We start from the raw sequence: 18,800 nt of genomic DNA, 5'->3' as shown, positions 1-18,800 counted from the left end.
CAGAGATAATGATTGTCTTAATGTGTCGGCACCTATGTCCTTAAATTGACAATAACCCAATTCAGTTATAAAACACTTTGAAGAAATTGTGTGCAACTTCGGCATATAAACAGCCCTTGGAACTAATCCTCTCTCGCCCCTTACCTCCAAATGCCTCTTGATATGTGTGATCACAGCAAAACCCTCAGAGGTTTAAATGTAAATTACCGACCTTCAGCATGCTTATCCTGAGCATACGAGACAGTCCGGCTCTTGTCACCGATATTGACTGCTCCGGTTGGTAGTACAGTTCCGCGGCTCCTCTCTGTTGGCGTGTGACGTCACTTAACCCACTTCCGGTTACTGATTCTTCCTCCCGGCGGGGACTGTAAGATCTTCGTTTAGGGGAGGAGGAGTATAGTTGAGCAGGGAACAACCTCTGTAACACAGCTGTTTAACCTCCGTTCATTGGATACCAGCCAAAAAAGTAAAAAATAAGGTGCACCAGCAAACAGCGATGTCAAGTTGAAAACATTTATTTGCAGATAAAATCTTTCATCCCAGATAGGGATACAAATCTTGGATCTCCAGTGGCGATGTGAGTAGTATGGGCTCCACTCAGGGACTGACTGCTGACATGTTTCGGCTCAGAAAGCCGTAATCGTTTAGTTGAAAGCTAAACCTAGGAGGTTCATATGCTAATTTCTTAGACCTTGAAGACTGCCTCTAATCTGAATGCATTTTGACTACTAGAGGGCATTAGTTCATGTGTTTCATATAGATAACATTGAGCTCATGCACGTGAAGCTACCCTGGAGATAGCACTGATTGGCTAAAATGCAAGTCTGTCAAAATAACTGAAATAAGGGGGCAATTTGCAGAGGCTTAGATACAAGGTAATCACAGAGATAAAAAGTGTATTTCTATAACAGTGTTGGTTATGCGAAACTGGGGAATGGGTAATAAAGGGATTATCTTTCTTTTTAAACAACAAAAATTCTGTTGTTCACTGTCCCTTTAAAATTCGGTAATCAAACATTATTTCCGGTTTTCAAACGTTACTTTTGTTTTCAAATGTTTATAATTAGATTGAATATCCACATTCGAAATTTAAAATGTAACATTCGATTTAACAAATAGGTATTCAGAATTTCAATTGTTTTTGTGGTAGGGAATTTAGTAAATTGATACATAATAGATACTATTTCAAATATTGCATAATTCTATTATTACATTTAAATAATAAGTGCGAGCGGACATGATACAATGTAGCGTATCATGTCAGCCGCCATTCGGAGCTTGTTAATTCGGCCCCACTGAGTGCATTAGAAACACTACATCAAATATATCAATTAAAAAATTTTGAATTAGAATATTGCATAATTCGAATCGAATCTTTAGAAAAATTCTTATTGAATATTACATTAAAAGAAACATTAAACGAATGTTAGAATGTTTTACAAAACATTCGAAATAAAGAACAAATGTGTTTAAATATTGTTTCATTTTTCCAATGTTGTAAAAAATTTGCCCATCTTTAGTCCACACCAACACTTTGCCAGAATAGAATAAGGCTTTTTATTGTTATGGAGCGAAAATCATTTAGGATCATCTGGTTAAAATAAGTATTTTACTGGTTATGTGAACGGAGGTGCAGAATTCAATGTTAGAACTTTCATTAAGATATAATAAAGAAATAGTTCAAAGTTTATGATTTGATTATTTCCATGCTTATGCGTCTTTTACTTAAAAAAATCAGAGCCTCGGAAACAGGTCCCACAGAGCAGCTGCTGTGAAGCTGGCAGATATGACATAGGATACACAGAAGGCAAAACAAACAGGAAGACTAGATAGATCTGGTCAGATGCTATGATTTCTCTGTGTGTCTCTGTGTACTTGTCTTTTGTGTAGTCTTTCTATTTGAGGATCTTAATCCACTGCTCAGGATGCAATTACTAGCCTGGATTTAGGTATAACTCAGCTAACGTGACTCAATTCAATTAATTCATTTACTGATTAGTTTACCTTTGTTTACTCAAATATAAATAGTTTTCTTTATCATGGTACTGAGACATATGGTGAAAATATCAATGCGTGCATAGTGCTAAAAATATGCTTTACTAATCTGTATTCTGCACTTCAGAAAAATTTTAATTTGTGCAGGCGCTTTATAATATTTTATGTCAACATTTAAAGAATGGCTGTCCTGGATAAATCAGAATACTACATACATAAAACTACTGGATGGCTTAGCTCATAAATGGAAACTGATTGACTTTATTTCATAATTTGACGTTGTTCTGGTGATGTTTTATTTGTGTTTCATAAGATTTGATTAAACTATTGCTAATAAAGGGTCAGATTACAAGTGGAGCGCACAAGCGTTTACTGAGCTAGAACTTCGGTTTTGAGCACTCATCGGGTTGGGATCATATTAAGAGTTGAAAGTAAACTGACGAGTGCATAAAAGTCATTGGAGCAAAAAAAAAAAAAAAAACACCCTACTCGCGTGCAAATCTGATCACATTTTCTCATGTGCACTAACCCGACATTAAACTATGAATATTTCACTTTCTAATGTTCTTTACATGGAAGAATATGTTCTATTTATTTATAAATAAATATTTCTATACATATCTGATGGTTTATTGGTACAATATATATGCTGTATATATTTTATATATATATATATATATATATATATATATATATATATATATACGTATACCTCACTTTACAGCGCTTCACTTTACAGCGATTCACTAACACAGCGCTTTGTGGAGCTGAAGTTCAACCTCCAAGGATTTTGAAACAGTGCTGTAATCATCGTGAGATTGTGAGAAATGTGACTGGCACCATTTTGTTATGCGCAGTTCACTCTGTTTATAGCATTACAGCGCAATCTGTGTCTCAGTGCTATAGTCTGGCAAATTGTATTACAGTAATTGTCACTATTTTACAGGTACAGTATTTATTGAATACTAATTGAATACTGTGCTGTGCTAGTGTTAAACTAAACTTAGCACTATTGTGTCCCCTGAATGTTAGTTTAAATATGTTTTCAAGTTTTTAAACACACTGGCAAGTGAAAAGAAAGCTAAAACTGCCTTGTTTCACTTTAAGGCGGTTTTCACTTTACAGCGGGGTTCCGGTCCCTAACCCGCTGTATGTGCAGGTATACCTGTACTGTATATATATATATATATATATATATATATATATATATATATATATATTTAATCCAGTACTTTATAGATAAGAGACAAAGGTAGAGCTATATGAGATACCATAACTAAAGTAGGGGATTTCAGCACTCAATTTATTACCCATTTAATCTAATTTCTTAGAAATGTAAGACTGCAGAGCAGCACAAAATCCAAAAAATGAACTGCACATGCACAGACTTAACCACATGCAAACAGTTTATTGCAAAAAATTACTAACAAAAGCAGCTAGAAATTTCTTTTTTTGTTAGTAATTTTTTTTGCAATAAAAAATAAAAACTGTTATTACCGCAATATTTCGATCACACCTTTCTCCTCTTTCAAATGTCAAACAGTGCACATCAAAGTACAAGCATTCGGCGCCTCAACGCGTTTCCCCGCCTCCTCTGGCGGCTTTCTCAAGACTCTTGAGAAATATTGCGGTTATAGAGATCGGGTGGTGACGTCACACGCCGACTCGTGCAAAGCCAGAGCCGTGAAAGAAACGCCAGAGTACTCCTTATATGTCATTACATGCCCAATTGATTGGAATTTTTTTCCCTTTTCTTTTTGCGCTCCAGATTTTCACTACTTTGGATCATTATCATTCTACTCGGCTGCAGGACAAACAGCCAACCCCCTGTGAGCAGCAGTTTTAAAGGTGACTGGACTACAGTGTGTAACGCTGGAGGGTATCTGTTATATTTGAGAAAGGCTATAGCCCATGGACATTAAGGACATTCTTTGAGTAAGAACATTTTATATTTAAAATAATCTGGTACAAGTGTGCAATATCATTAATAACGTACTGATCCCTTTGGTTTTTTATTTATATTGTAGTTTTTAAATAAGCGCTTCTAGTTTAATATATCTAATATATATATTTATATATATATATATATATATATATATATATATATACAGATGATTATATATAGGTATAGAAATATACAAATACATATAGTAATATCTATTTATAAATGCATAGAACATATTCTGCTATGTGCAGCACATATGAATATGAAATATTTACAATAAATACACACTATAACACTTTATTAAATTTAAATATTGCATAAATAGTTTTTTACATGTTTTCATCTACTTAAATGCAAAGGGCTCCAATGCACATATGCATTTATGTGTTTATATGTGTATTTATGTCTGTAAATACATTTATACACATATAAATACATAAATATATGTGTTCACACACACATACATACATATATATATTTATATATATATATATGTAAGTCAAATAAATGCAGCACTCACCGGATTATTCAATATAAAACATCACATTTATTATCTTATGTTAAAATGCCATAAACCAAACGTTTCGGTGTTCGTCTGACACCTTTTTCAATGGACAAACATCATATATCCGAAAATGCAGTATGATGTTTGTCCATTGAAAAAGGTGTCAGACGAACACCGAAATGTTTGGTTTATGGCATTTTAACATAAGATAATAAAGGTGACGTTTTATATTGAAGAATCCGGTGAGTGCTGCATTTATTTGACTTTGTCCTTATGTATAATATTTATTCATATGTACCCCGGTTGATGCTTTTGAGTGAGTGCACTTGATTTGGAATTCTACATATATATATATATATATATATATATATATATATATATATATATATATATATATATATATACATATGCATACATATACATTTTTAGACATGTATATTTATGTATCTCAATGGTAAAGCCCTTTGCCGTTTTTTTCCCCTAACACCTGAGATCTCATATCTTTGAGTCTTTATAACTTTTGTGTGCAATAATTTATTTTAATATTTTTTATTAGATGGTGTTATTATGATTGTAAGGGTACTTAGCAATGTATTTTTGATGTATTTTGTGACAATTTTTTTGTTTGCGAAACAGTTAACCAGAGCTCTGATGACACAGTAATCATTCTAGCGTAAATCGCGATTGCGCTCAAGCGTTCACATTTACTTTAAACTCGTAAAACCAGTAGTAAACCCAACAAGCGCAAACACCTGGGATAAACTCCTTATAGCTTGCGTGCAAATGTTAGCGCTCCACTCATAATCTGGCACAAAATCTAAAGTTTTGGACAGTTCTACGCAAAACAAACCATTATTGGATATTTTTTTAGCCACTGTGTAATTATTGTTAACCTATGAATAAGCAAGGATTTTAGAAAAGTAAAAAGGAGAGGGATACTTCTATCATCATTTTTGATTCCTGGATAGTTATTATAGTACAGTCTGCACATGAAAGGATTATCTAGTAATTTGAATGCTAAATATAATCTGAAGTCAATATAAGGCATCCAGTTCCATTTATGTAGTTCACTGCTATTGACTGGTGCTGTAAGTCACAAGTACTGGTTGGATATCCTAAATTTGTAACCATAATGCAGACTCATACTCTCTCTGCTGGTGATAAATGGAAGTACATCTCTTTAACGTCTTTAATCGAAGTATCCTCAAATATAGTTTTATTTACAAGCGAAGAATAATACGACAAATTCAGAAATTTCCTAGCTTTTCTAAGAAATGAAAGCAGTAAATAGATTATTTTTCTTTTTTATTATTTTTCTAAAGCATAAAGTAGCTTAAACAACATTTTTAGTCATTTTATTATTATGTGTTACAACATATTTCTGCTTTTTTATGTATTACATTTGTCATTTTGTCTTTTTAAATGGTAATTGTAAGGCTCATTTTTCTTTTACAGAGTACTTGACAATATTTTCAGTGCATTTTTTCTGTGGTCTTTTTTTATTTATATTTATATTAGCATAATTAGCATTTTTCATAAACTGGCTTAGAAATACAGGCTTATGTTTCAAAAACAAAAGGTAGAAATTTAATATGTTTAAGTACATGTAGTATAAATTCAGAGGCCAATAAAATATTTTAACACTTTTTGAAACATGTTTTTATATTATACTAGCATTGGTTTAAAATATTCATTTATTTTATCAAATTGGTAAATCTTTTGACATCTAAAAGGAATTTTTTTATTGCCCTTTTTTAAAGGGACAGTCTAGTCAAATGTAAACTTTCATGATTTAGATAGGGCATGCAATTTTAAACAACTTTCCAATGTACTTTTATCATCAAATTTGCATGGTATTCTTTGTTGAAAGCTAAACTTAGGTAGGCTCAAACGGATTTCTAAGCACCTGAAGGCTGCATCTTTTCTCAGTGAATTTGGGCAATTGTTCACAGCTAGACAGTGCTAGTTCATGTGTGTCATATAGATAACATTTCCCTCACTCCCTAGGAGTCAGCACTGATTGGCTAAAATGCAAGTCTGTCAAAAGAAATGAGATAATGGGGCAGTCTGCAGAGGCTTAGATACAAGGTAATCACAGAGGTAAAAAGTATATTAATATAACTGTGTTAGTTATGAAAAACTGGGGTAATAGGTAATAAAGGGATAATCTATATTTTTAATCAATAACAATTCTGGAGTAAAAAGAATGTCTGTACACATAATTTAACTAACTGCACAAGAAAGAACTTTCATAAACAAAGCCAGACTTCCAAATCAGTGTCGTTATCTCTTAACTGTTGTTTAGAAGCCAGGACAGTTAAAGCAAGATAAATCCACTTGATTCAAAGTAAATACACAATGCACACAACTCTAGGAAATTCAGTTCACCTAACTAAAGCATGTGTAAAACAACATCACTTGCTGCTGTGTTTAGATTTACTTCAAGTAAGTGAGAACAATCAGTCAGAAAATGAATGCTAATAGCCTCTAGCTGTTTTTTTTTTTTTTTAGGAGAATGTCAACAAGACTTGTGAACTCATCTTCCTGCTACAATGACTATGCAAACAATCTCCTCAATATTGTAAAGAGTAGCTGGCTCAGCATTTAGCTGGTTTCAAGATAATTTGTGAGGACAGAGCTGTCAGCCATAAACATACAGAATAGTAGGCTTAGGTATCTATTGATGATGAATAAATTCACTAAGTACAATTCATTACTGCTAGTAAATGCATGGTTTACTTAAAGACCATTGAAGACACGTTTAATTCTATGGCGATTTAGTTCACAGTTTACTAATATATGATATGTTGCAGCCATCTCTATATCCCATGGGGCTAAATCTAAGTCACACTAGAGTTGTGTATGTAACAAAGATAGATAGACAGACAGACAAAAAGACAGACAGATAGACATACAGAAAGATAGATAGATAGATAGATAGATAGATAGATAGATAGATAGATAGATAGTACTGCAGCAAGTAAGGCCAATAGAATGCTTGGATGTATTGGTAGAGGTATTTGCAGCAGAAATATTAAGGTTATTATGCCACTTTAAAGATCATTAGTTAGGCCTCATCTTGAGTATTGTGTGCAGTTCTGGAGGCCATATCTTCAGAAAGATATTAACAATCTTGAAAATGTGCAAAGTAGGGCTACCAAATGGTACATGGTCTAAACAATAAAACTTACCAGGAGAGGCTCAATTACCTAAATATGTATAGCTTAGAGGAGAGAAGGGAAAAGGTGATATGATAGCAACTTTCAAGTATGTTAAAGGGCTTAGTAAAACTGAGCCAGTGAGAATTTTACATAAAAAGGAAAATCAAGAACAAGGGGTCATGATCTCAAGCTAAAGGGTAGTAGATTTAGGAGTAATTTGAGGAAGCACTTCTTTACAGAAAGAGTGATTGATTCATGGAATAAACTTTCACAAGAGGTAGTAATGACAAACACTGTGGGGGACTTTAAGAATGCCTGGGACAAGCATAAGACTATCCTACAAACTAGATAAGTTTATACTTCTAGGCAAATAACGGGCAGACTTGCTGGGCCTATAGTTTTTATCTGCCGTCAATATCTATGTTTCTATAACATATGCAAAGAGAGGAGAAGAGGAGAGAGAGGAGAGACAGAGAGAGAAGAGGAGAGAGAGTGTGTGTGAGAGAGAAAGAGAGAGAGAGAAAGAGAGAGAGAGAGAAGAGGAGAGAGAGAAGAGGAAAGAGAGAGAGCAAGAGAGAGAGAGAAGATGAGAGAGAGAGAGAGAGAGAGAGGAGAGAGGGAGAAGAGGAGAGAGTGAGAAGAGGAGAGAGAGAATAAGAGTGAGAGTGAGAGAGAGAGAGAGAAGAGGAGAGAGAGAATAAGAGTGAGAGTGAGAGAGAGAGAGAGAGAGAGAGAGAGAGAGAGAGAGAGAGAGAGAGAAGAGGAGAAAGGGAGAAGAGGAGAGAGAGTGAGAAGAGGAGAGAGAGAATAAGAGTGAGAGTGAGAGAGAGAGAGAGAGAGAGAGAGAGAGGAGAGAGAGAATAAGAGTGAGAGTGAGAGTGAGAGAGAGAGAGAGAGAGAGAGAGAGAGAGAGAGAGAAGAGGAGAAAGGGAGAAGAGGAGAGAGAGTGAGAGAGTGAGAGAGAGAGAGAGAGAGAGAGAGAGAGAGAGAGTGAGAGAGAGAGAGAGAGAGAGAGAGAGAGAGACAGAGTGAGAAGAGGAGGGAGAAGATTTGCAGATTTGAAACTCTGCTACATAAAAAGTTATGCAGCTCTCAATGCAATCAATCTATAGAGCATTTAAGTGAATCACATGTCAGTGACAAATGCACACTTGACATTTACATTCAGAGTAGTAATTGACACCATAATTAGCTTTGGTCTATGTTTATAGGTGGTGGCCAAAGTTTGCCAGGGTAAACTATTTTTTAAATGACCTTAGTTATAGCAGGGCCATGATAGCAGAAAATGGGGACAAAATTAGATTTTTTTAATAAGAAAAAAGGAATTAGTAGTAGAAAATGATGACCTCTTATGAATACTACTCTACAGCCTTGCTCTGTAGCGATCACAAAGCCACACCTTTTAAGGTGTAGAAAGCCACCCCTGTACATTAGGTTGCAATTTACTGGTATATAAAATAATTGTAGTGTTTCACCACACACAAATAGTCTGTCAAGAACTCCCAAAGCAGCAGAACCTCCTTATTTTTTTTAAACATTTTTTTTATTGAGTAAGTACATGTGTGAAATTAATAACAACACCATACAATATAATTGTACAGTTCTAATTATCCTTAGGACAACACAAACAGACATTCACAGATTAAAGGGATATGAAACCCAAATGTATGAATTTTTTAATGATTCAGATACCACCCACCCCAGTTTTGTTTCATGCAATATCACGTGATAGTCATTTTTCTATATATGAAACCAAAATTATTCCCAGCATTGAAAAAAGATCTGCATGCAAAATACAAAATTACCATTTTAGAAAATATACAATCTTCACAGATTTAAATGATAGGAAAAACAGACAAAATAAATAATGAAATGTTACAAAGCTGTTTCTTTATTCATAATAACAGGGAACATTGTGAGTTGAATATCCTTTAATATAATGTTGTCTTTTCCTATTCAGGTTTCTTCACTTATTAAACTGAAAACAACAAACATTAAGGTACATGAAATTGCAAAATAATAATAATAATAATAATGATAATAATAATAAAAATGCATTAATATGTTATTATTCCACTATTGCTTGCATATATATATATATATATATATATATATATATATATATATATATATATATATATATATATATATGTGTGTGTGTGTGTGTGTTTAAATATGGAGGTTAAACACATAGTTAAAATCAGCTCCAGATCATTAATGCATTACTGGAAGCTAGCTGAACACAATTATCGAGCCAATGACAAGAGATGTATGTGTGCAGCCTCCAATCAATAATCCCAGTAATGCATTGCTGTCCCTGAGCTTACCTAAGTATGCTTCACAATAAATGATACAAGCAGAATTAAATAAAGTTGATACAAGAAACCTCAAAAGAAATTCTTCCAATATTTTTTTTTTTAGTGTTTTATGTGCTTAGAACTTATTTGTTTGCATTGCCTATAAAACACTGCCAGGCTTCTGTTTGTCTTTACATTAGCATTTATAGATTGAAGAGTCTCAGCATAGACAAATAGAATCACTTATGGGATCATTCTGGCTGCTTTTGTAGAAACTATGGCATCATCAAAGCTAGATGTGTTTCGGAAGACTGTAAAAAAACCAAAAAGATGGAAAAGGCATTTCTGGAAGCAAAAAGTGTTTTCAAATTTAAATTTACACTAATTAGATGGGAACGACTTCAAAAGATCAAGTTTCCAGTATTAAATAAGGTTTTAGCAATGTCTTTGCCAGTTCATTTATTCTGTTTCAGCCAAGAAGTATGTACGCTTCACTTATGTTCATAACAAGTCCTTCCTGTCCCTATTGATAAATAAATCAATTAATTAATGCAATTATTTTTTGCAGTGCTGTTGACTTGTAGCTCTAGCACTATCTACTATTTTAACTTTATTTAAGTTTAAGTTGCTGTCCTTCTGCTTCTCTGAAGATGTTCCTCATAGGAAATTGCAGACAAATGGATTTTCTTTAACAAATAAATTCTGAGCTAATCCCTTAACAAATATCAGATATTTTTTCATGACAAACTATTCACCCAAAATCCAAATATTTGTCTGTACATACGTCTTATAAAAAAACAGAATGGTTAGTGAAATTGTTAGAAATGTATCCTAAAGAGTATTGCATGCAACAAAAAATGAACTGTGTATGCATGGCAGCCCTTCCTTGAATTAAAGGGGTCAACGGAGATCTTTGCCAGCCACTAGGGTTTCCAGATTACCATATTACTACACTTGTGGTTTTAAAAACCACAACATCACAACAAAGATACCTTCATCACTATAGTGTGAAGGTACCATTTTTATTGCAGTAACATTATTGCTATATAGAAATATATATAAGATATGTGTGATAAATACAAAAATAAGTAATGTGAATGTCCTCTGTTGTATCCAGTTGAAGTTAAAATAGTGTTACATTTTAAAATTACATTTGTAATTATGTGTTTTAAATGCAACATTTGAATATTATTTGCCCACATTTGTTTGAATTGTCATTTCAAGTATACATGTTTTTCTTTAATATATATATTTTTTATTTATGACAAACAATATGCATAGCTTTTCTGTTGAAATTAACATTACTGTCCATTATTATACAATTTAAATATAATGTGTGTCTCATGGTTGATTGGTTGCACCCTACATTTGTGATAATTCATCAAAAAAACTCTCCCAATGAAGAACCTGTTTTCCCATTTCTTAGAATTATATCTAACTCTAATTTTAATGTTGTTTTCCAGTTTCCAGTTTATCAGTGCACCCTAAACCAGTTTGTCACAGCTAAACTAGTATACTATTTACAAAAGAAATGTGGTCCAGAAGTCTCTTTTAAGTTGTTTGCTGATGTTTACCATCTGTTTGTCCAAGGTAAACCCCCCCTCCTTTCTACTCTATGTAGACCTAAGCACTTAAAACAAAGCTCAGCATATTTACAGAGGACTTAAAGATCAGTTAAAAAATAGCTACCAAAAAAATCCTTTTCAATCCTTGGAAGGTTTTATTTTAATTAAGTTTTAGCCTATGACCTCTTCATGCTAGTTCTACAACCTTAACCCCATCAGACCTTTGATTCTAAAAACTATGATGCAAACATTGTGCAAACCATTTCAGGTGTATACATTATTATTATTTGTGCAGACAGATGTAAAGTGAATAGATGTGAGAAACATGTGAATTGTTTTTTTACCTGCTATACACAGGAACTGGTATAAACCAGTGGCATCCAAAATAAGTTAAGAATGTTGCTGACATTCCATTTGGCCGTTGCTAACAATATAGCCTTCCTGTTCAACAAGTAAATGAAAGCAATACTATATAAATCCACAATCTTTTAAGAGATTTAGCTGCAGTAATTTAATAGGCAGGCACTGTTAGTTGGATATACTTTTTTTTTCTGTTGTATTATTTTTTTGTTGTATGTGCCTGCATTCATAATACAAAAATAAAATTATTATTTTTTACATTTATGCTTGTAAAACATGTTGCTATATACCACCAAAATAGTGCAAATTTCACATATCAACCAATCAGCAGAGAGTCCTTAAGGACTAGTTCAATACAGACATATAGTCCAGATAACTTAAAATTGAAATAAACATCTTATGTGCAACAAATGTGGCTCAAGATACTCTCAACTGACTCCATATAAGTTATATATATAATTTTAATTAGGGTAAGCTAGGTCCTGTATATTTATGGAGTATTTCATATATATATATATATATATATATATATATATATATATATATATATATATATATATATATTTACAGGGTTCAACATTTCCAGTGGTCCACTAGTCACGGACGACATAGAAATTGCAGCTGATCTTTAACATTGAGTGGTTTAGTAACTTTTTCCCTTTGGGCTTGTAGCTTTTAACCCCTGACTAGTAAACCATAGTGATACTTTTTCACCCCTATATATACACTCCAAAAAATAAATAACTGACAAATGAGAAGGTACTCTCTAGTCTTGTCACCAAGGGGCTGATTTTAAAAAAATGTGAGGGTCTAGACATGGTTTTTCATACCAACACTCGCAGGAGCAGCCCTCATAGAATTCCATAACAAAAAGTAGCTGTCCCTGCGATAAGCAAAGTCTCTAATAGAAATAACGAGCTCTCTGCTAGGTAAAAGTTTACAATGGTGGACGAAGTACAGCGTCTTTTTAATCTTGAATTATGCTGGGATTAGAGAGAAAATTTCATATACGCCCATGGAACACCCATGTTCAGCACATTTTATGAAAAAACATTTATTCTTTGTATTTTGTACTTTAAAGTACACATTTACTGGCTTTTTTTTTCTTTGCACTTCCATTGTACTTAAATTGTGATTTATGCTGTGCATTCATATGAATTATTCATGTTTAATTTACATACAAAGTTTACGTTTTTGATAAAATACAATTACAGTAAAAAGTGGCTTTAGATCATTCTATCAGGGAAATAGGAATGGTGAGCATTCTTATAGAATCTCACCAGCCCAGAGACTTTTTTAGAATTGACCCCAAGCGTTAATTTATTCCATAATGTTTTGGGTTTTACCCTCATCTTAAGATAGATATATAATCAGATATGTATATATACCGATTTAAAGGAAACGTCTCTATGTAACCAAAGGCACTATGTATACATTTTTTTTGTAATATGCATGAGTTTGCAATCAAAAAAGTAGTTTTTTGCTTTTATTTTTGTAAATTGTGTTGGTGTCCACCATCAAAGTAGTGCAAATATCCATTTTTCAACCAGTCAGCAGACAGTCCTTAAAGTGCCATAAAACACGCTGAGATCTGTGCATAGTGTAATTAAGTAAAAAATAGTTTGCATACAAAAATTGTTTAAAAAATGCTGGCAAGTATTTTAAAATAATTTTCAAAAAATCAGCAAAATTAGTTACAAAGCCATGATGTCTGGAGCAGTCTGCTCCACCCACCCTTAACAGTGTTTAGACACAGGCATTGTATTTTAACTGAGTTCACAGCTTCTAGGCATGCTCCAGCAGATAATCCCTATGCACTTTTGTATTCTACCAAAACAACAATAGATATAGATACAGCCATAGAAGGAAATGTGTGGGGGGAGTTAGAGCTTTACAATTCAGAAACTAAAAAGAAAAGGTTAATGGCGAAGCACTGCAGTATAAATTTGCAGGTAGAGTAATTAAAGTACACATTATATACTTTTTCTCTATCCCAACTTGTTTTATGTCCCTTTAAGGATTAGTTCAACACAGACATGCAGTCCAGTTAATTTCAAACTTAAAATGAACAGCTTTAACTTCCCCTTTTGTCATGCAAAAAATATTTTTGAGATGCTTATACATTGCTTTTTTACACAGATGATTGTTTGTTTTTTACATTTTACTGTCCTTTTAAAAAAATGCATCAATATGCAGTGTAAATTTCAAATTAATAGTTGTGTGCAACAAATGTGACCCAAAATACTCAGTCCAATAACTCCATTCATGTGAACTTAGAATCTGCAGAAATTAAGCAGTATTATCAAGGTTTCATTTATTCTGTGTTCTCCTAGAATTATTCTGTGTTCTCCTAGAACCTTAAAGGGACAGTCTACTTGATTTTTATTTTTTTTATTTAAAAAGATAGATAACGCCTTTACTGCCTATTGCCCAGCTTTGTATAACCAATATTGTTATATTAATATACTTTATATCCTGTAAGTTTGCCTGTTTCTAAGCCCCTGTTGGCCCGCATCTTATCTCAGTTCTTTTTATTAGCTTTTTAAATCTTGCACAGCAACCAGATAGTGCTAGTTCATGTGTGCTATATAGATAATATTTTGCTCACTCCCATGGAGAATTACAATGGTTGAACCAGCACGGGTTGGCTAAAATGCAAGCCTGACAAAAGAACTGAACTAAGGTGGCAGTCTGCAGAGGTTTAGACAAAGGTAATCACAGAAGTAAAATGCATATAAATATAACCGTGTTGGTTATGCAAAGTTGGGGAATGTGTAATAAAGGGATTATCTATCTTTTTAAACAATTACAATTTTTAAGAAGAATGTCCTTTTAACTGAATCCATATCATAGAGTATTTCAAATATATAAAACTAGAAATCTCCAAATCCAGAATACCAAAATCCAAACTATTTTATTGATATATTTTTAAATAAAAATTAAACATTTACAATGGCAATTTGTCGCCACCAGTTACTCACAGTTTATGCTGCCAGCGTATTTGATGTTTTTTTGGTTGTGTTTTATAATGCAATTGCTAGTCTACATTTATTTTTAACAACAACTATTACCTTTCTAATTACAATACTGTGCTATCTTTCTGATGGTACTATGTATACAAAAGTATTAAAAATTATATATATATAATACTATCATTAGGTTATATGTGTAAGCTGTACTATGACATGTAAATATTGTCTAAATGACATAAGAGATTGTTTACACTTGGTCCCATCCATTCTCCAAACTGTCCTATTTTACAGGTGCAAATATACAAATATTCCAAACTATTTTGAAATCCAAACCTTTTCCAGTGCCAAGCAGTTTGAATAAAGAGTTTTGTACACACTCACAAATACACATTTTTATATGTATATATATATATATATATATATATATATATATATATATATATATATATATATATATATATATATATATATATATATATAACACAGAAGAGGACTGCACTTTCATACTGAGAGCTTGTAAGTGAGTGAGTGCTGGACTTTCTCTGTGTGTTGTATTAATTTGTTTTGTAATTTACCTATGGTTCTTGCACCCAGACCTGTCTGGGGTTAACTGCCTGTGACTCTGGGGACAGCACAGCTTCCTGTGAGTGCCTGTGAGCACCCAGGGCTGAGCATGTTACAGGGTCATGGGATGTGTACCCGGTCCAGTATGAGAGTGAAGTCCTCTTCTGTGTTTTGTATATGTCTAGGGTGATTGCATAAGCCTGTGCACCCTTCCCTTGTTCCCAGCTTGTTTGGATTTGAGAGTTTGCATTGTGTCGCAGTTTTAGGGTCCCAGGTATTAGAAAGGACCTTGATGTGGTACCTGGGCTTGTCCCATTTGGCCAAATGTGGTAACTAACCTTTCCATTTTTGCTTTTAAATCTTAACTGAGAGCTTGTAAGTGAGTGCTGGTCTTTCTCTGTGTGTTGTATTAATTTGTTTTGTAATTTCCCTATGGTTCTTGCACTCAGACCTGTCTGGGGTTAACTGCCTGTGACACTGGGGACAGCACAGCTTCCTGTGAGTGCCCGTGAGCACCCAGGGCTGAGCATGTTACAGGGTCATGGGATGTGTACCCGGTCCGGTATGAGAGTGCAGTCCTCTTCTGTGTTTTGTATATGTGTAGGGTGATTACATAAGCCTGTGCACCCTTCCCTTGTTCCTAGTTTGTTTGTATTTGAGAGCTTGCATTGTGGCAGTTTTAGGGTCCCAGGTATTGGAAAGGACCTTGATGTGGTACCTGGGCTTATCCCATTTGGCCAAATGCGCTAACTAACCTTTCCATTTTTGCTTTTAATTCTTAGCTGAGAGCTTGTAAGTGAGTGCTGGACCTTCTCTGTGTGATATATATATATATATATATATATATATATATATATATATATATATATATATATATTCCTATAAAGCCACTCTCACTCAAAAATACATCCGCCAGGGTGGGTTAAATATAACAAATCACAATGAAGGCACTCACTGGTCTTTTTCAATATGTGGTATTTAATCCATGTGATGTTTTGGGGACACACTCCCCGAAACGTCACTTAGATTAAAAACCACGTATTGAAAAAGATCAGTGAGTGCCTTCATTGTGATTTGTGTTATATATATATATATATATATATATAGTGCTGTTTTGTAAAAGAAAAGGTGTTGGTACTCAAAAAAAAGGTGATTATTTATTGATATATTCTGCTCATTAACTTTGAGAAAAGCAAAGGGACAACATTATATACAATGGTTGATGTATTTTGCAGCCCCCTCTTATGAAAACTAGAATTTTAAAATAATGATGATTACAAATATTACTTGTTATGAGTTGGCAGAGGTGAGGGTACTCAGTACCGGTGAGTACCTCCACAAAATAGCCCTGTATATATACACACATACAATGTATAGATGATAGATAAATAGATAGATAAATAGATAGATAGATAGATAGATAGATAGATATACAAACACAGATTATCACACACTCTCAGTGTTAATGTATAATAATTGCCTAACATGTAATGCATTAATGGAAAAGTCTTTATGTAATCAGATGATGCATGGACATGTCTTTCCCCCCGCATTAGTTGGAATACACAAAGGCACACAATATATATACAATATGGTGTGCATACTGAAGCATATTTAAAAGTAATTGTTATCTTTCAAATAGTACTCATGATGATGCACCTATTACCCTGGCTTCAATTTAGGGTGGGGAAAATCCCCCAAAATATCCACTCAATATTTTGGCATTTGCCACTTTTAGTTATACAATTAGTGTGTTTAATGATTATATTTTATATATATATATAAATGAAGCCATTGAATCAATGTATATATTTGGATACAAATATAATACAAATCCACCACCTGCTTCATACAAGAGTTGCAAGGAAGACCTTCCCAAATGACTCTTCTGGGTTTTAAGGAAAGACAGTGACACCTTTCCACATTGAACACGTTTGGCATTGAGAACCTGTCTGATAAAACATGAGATGTGCATTTAAGGGAAACTAGAAATAACCAGATCACTCTGGAAACCTCTGAGTATTTGGTGTTTCCTGACCTTATTTTGAGCTGAAGAATGTCAGCAGGACAGAAATGCTTTATCAAATACAAAATTGTCTCACATTTGACCTTTGTATGTGACGCAGATTGTTCATATAAACTTACACAGCTGCAGCAGATAAAGAATGAGATTGTTTGTTTTTTGTTTTTTAAATGGCTACTGTTAGTGTGGAAATTTTAAAAACACTGATGTCCAAAGCCTATTGATTTTGCTGTTTTTGCTGATGTAAATTTTTAAAATGACAAATCAATGCAGACATTTTTGTCATTTTAATAACGATTCTGATATATATATATATATATACATACCTACATATAATTAGATGCTTTTAAGTAACAAAATCAATAATTGTAAACATTTTACTAGTTTTATATTTTTGGAAAACTTATTTGTATTCTTCTTTTTTTCTTTTTCTTTTGTATTGCTAAATATGCAGTTTCCATGTTTCTCGTGCTCTAATTAAAGGGCCATTAAACCCCCCAAAAATATTTCACAATTCAGATAGAGAATACAATTTTAAACAACATTCCAATTTACTTCTATTATCTAATTTGCTGCAATCTTTGTATATACTTTGTTAAAGAAATAGCAATGCACATTGGTGAGCCAATCACATGCGGCATCTATGTGCAGCCACCAATCAGAAGCTACTGAGCCTATCTAGATATGCTTTTCAGGAAAGAATATCAAGAGAATGAAGCAAATTAGATAATAGAAGTAAATTAGAAAGTTGTCTAAAATTGTATTCTCTATCTGAATCATGAAATAAAAAATGTAGGTTTAATGTCCCTTTAACTTTATTTGCATAAACATGTTGAAAACCAGTTTTCTTAGAACAGTTCTAAAAGTACTCAACATAGACCAAATGGACATGACTCAAGTGTTTTGTCCCTGTGTGTTTTTTTAAGATATATTTAAAATCAGTAAAAATAATTTTCAGTGCAGCTTTTTTGAATGGGGAGCTGAAAGCTAGTAATAACATTAATCACATAGCACTTACAAGTTTCCTTGCTGTACTATTTCTATAAATAATGCATTTTGATCTATATATGCATCTCTAACTCTGCACCTTCCACTTTCCTTTGAACTCTTAAGAAATGTTGCCACCTGTTTCTTTTGCTTTTGGCAGTTTGTGCGCAAAAACATTGTTGCATGCAACAATGTGAAAGTATAGTTCAAATGTGTGCATTATAAGGCTAGTGTACATTATTATTAATAATAATAATAATAATAATAATAATAATAATAATAACAATAACACATTTTCCTTTACATAAAGATGTGGCTCTGATGCTAAATTTGTAAAGGTTTATATTTTGTAAATTGCCCTGAAAAACTTGAAAAATACTATTTAAATTAAAATAATACATATTCAGTATCCTGGAATTACAGCCT

General features: G+C 33.1%; 1 long non-coding RNA gene across 1 annotated transcript in view; it reads right to left on the bottom strand.

The window, feature by feature from the left end:
• Positions 1 to 18,800, bottom strand: part of LOC128655556 (uncharacterized) — a 64,040-nt gene that overhangs the window by 44,527 nt on the left and 713 nt on the right. The gene's annotated exons all lie outside the window — the stretch shown is intronic.

Source organism: Bombina bombina, chromosome 4, assembly GCF_027579735.1.
Source record: "Bombina bombina isolate aBomBom1 chromosome 4, aBomBom1.pri, whole genome shotgun sequence".
In the NCBI taxonomy this organism is placed as follows: Eukaryota; Metazoa; Chordata; class Amphibia; order Anura; family Bombinatoridae; genus Bombina; species Bombina bombina.
The sequence above is the reverse complement of the archived record's forward strand: the minus strand, read 5'-3'. Positions and strand labels throughout refer to the sequence as shown.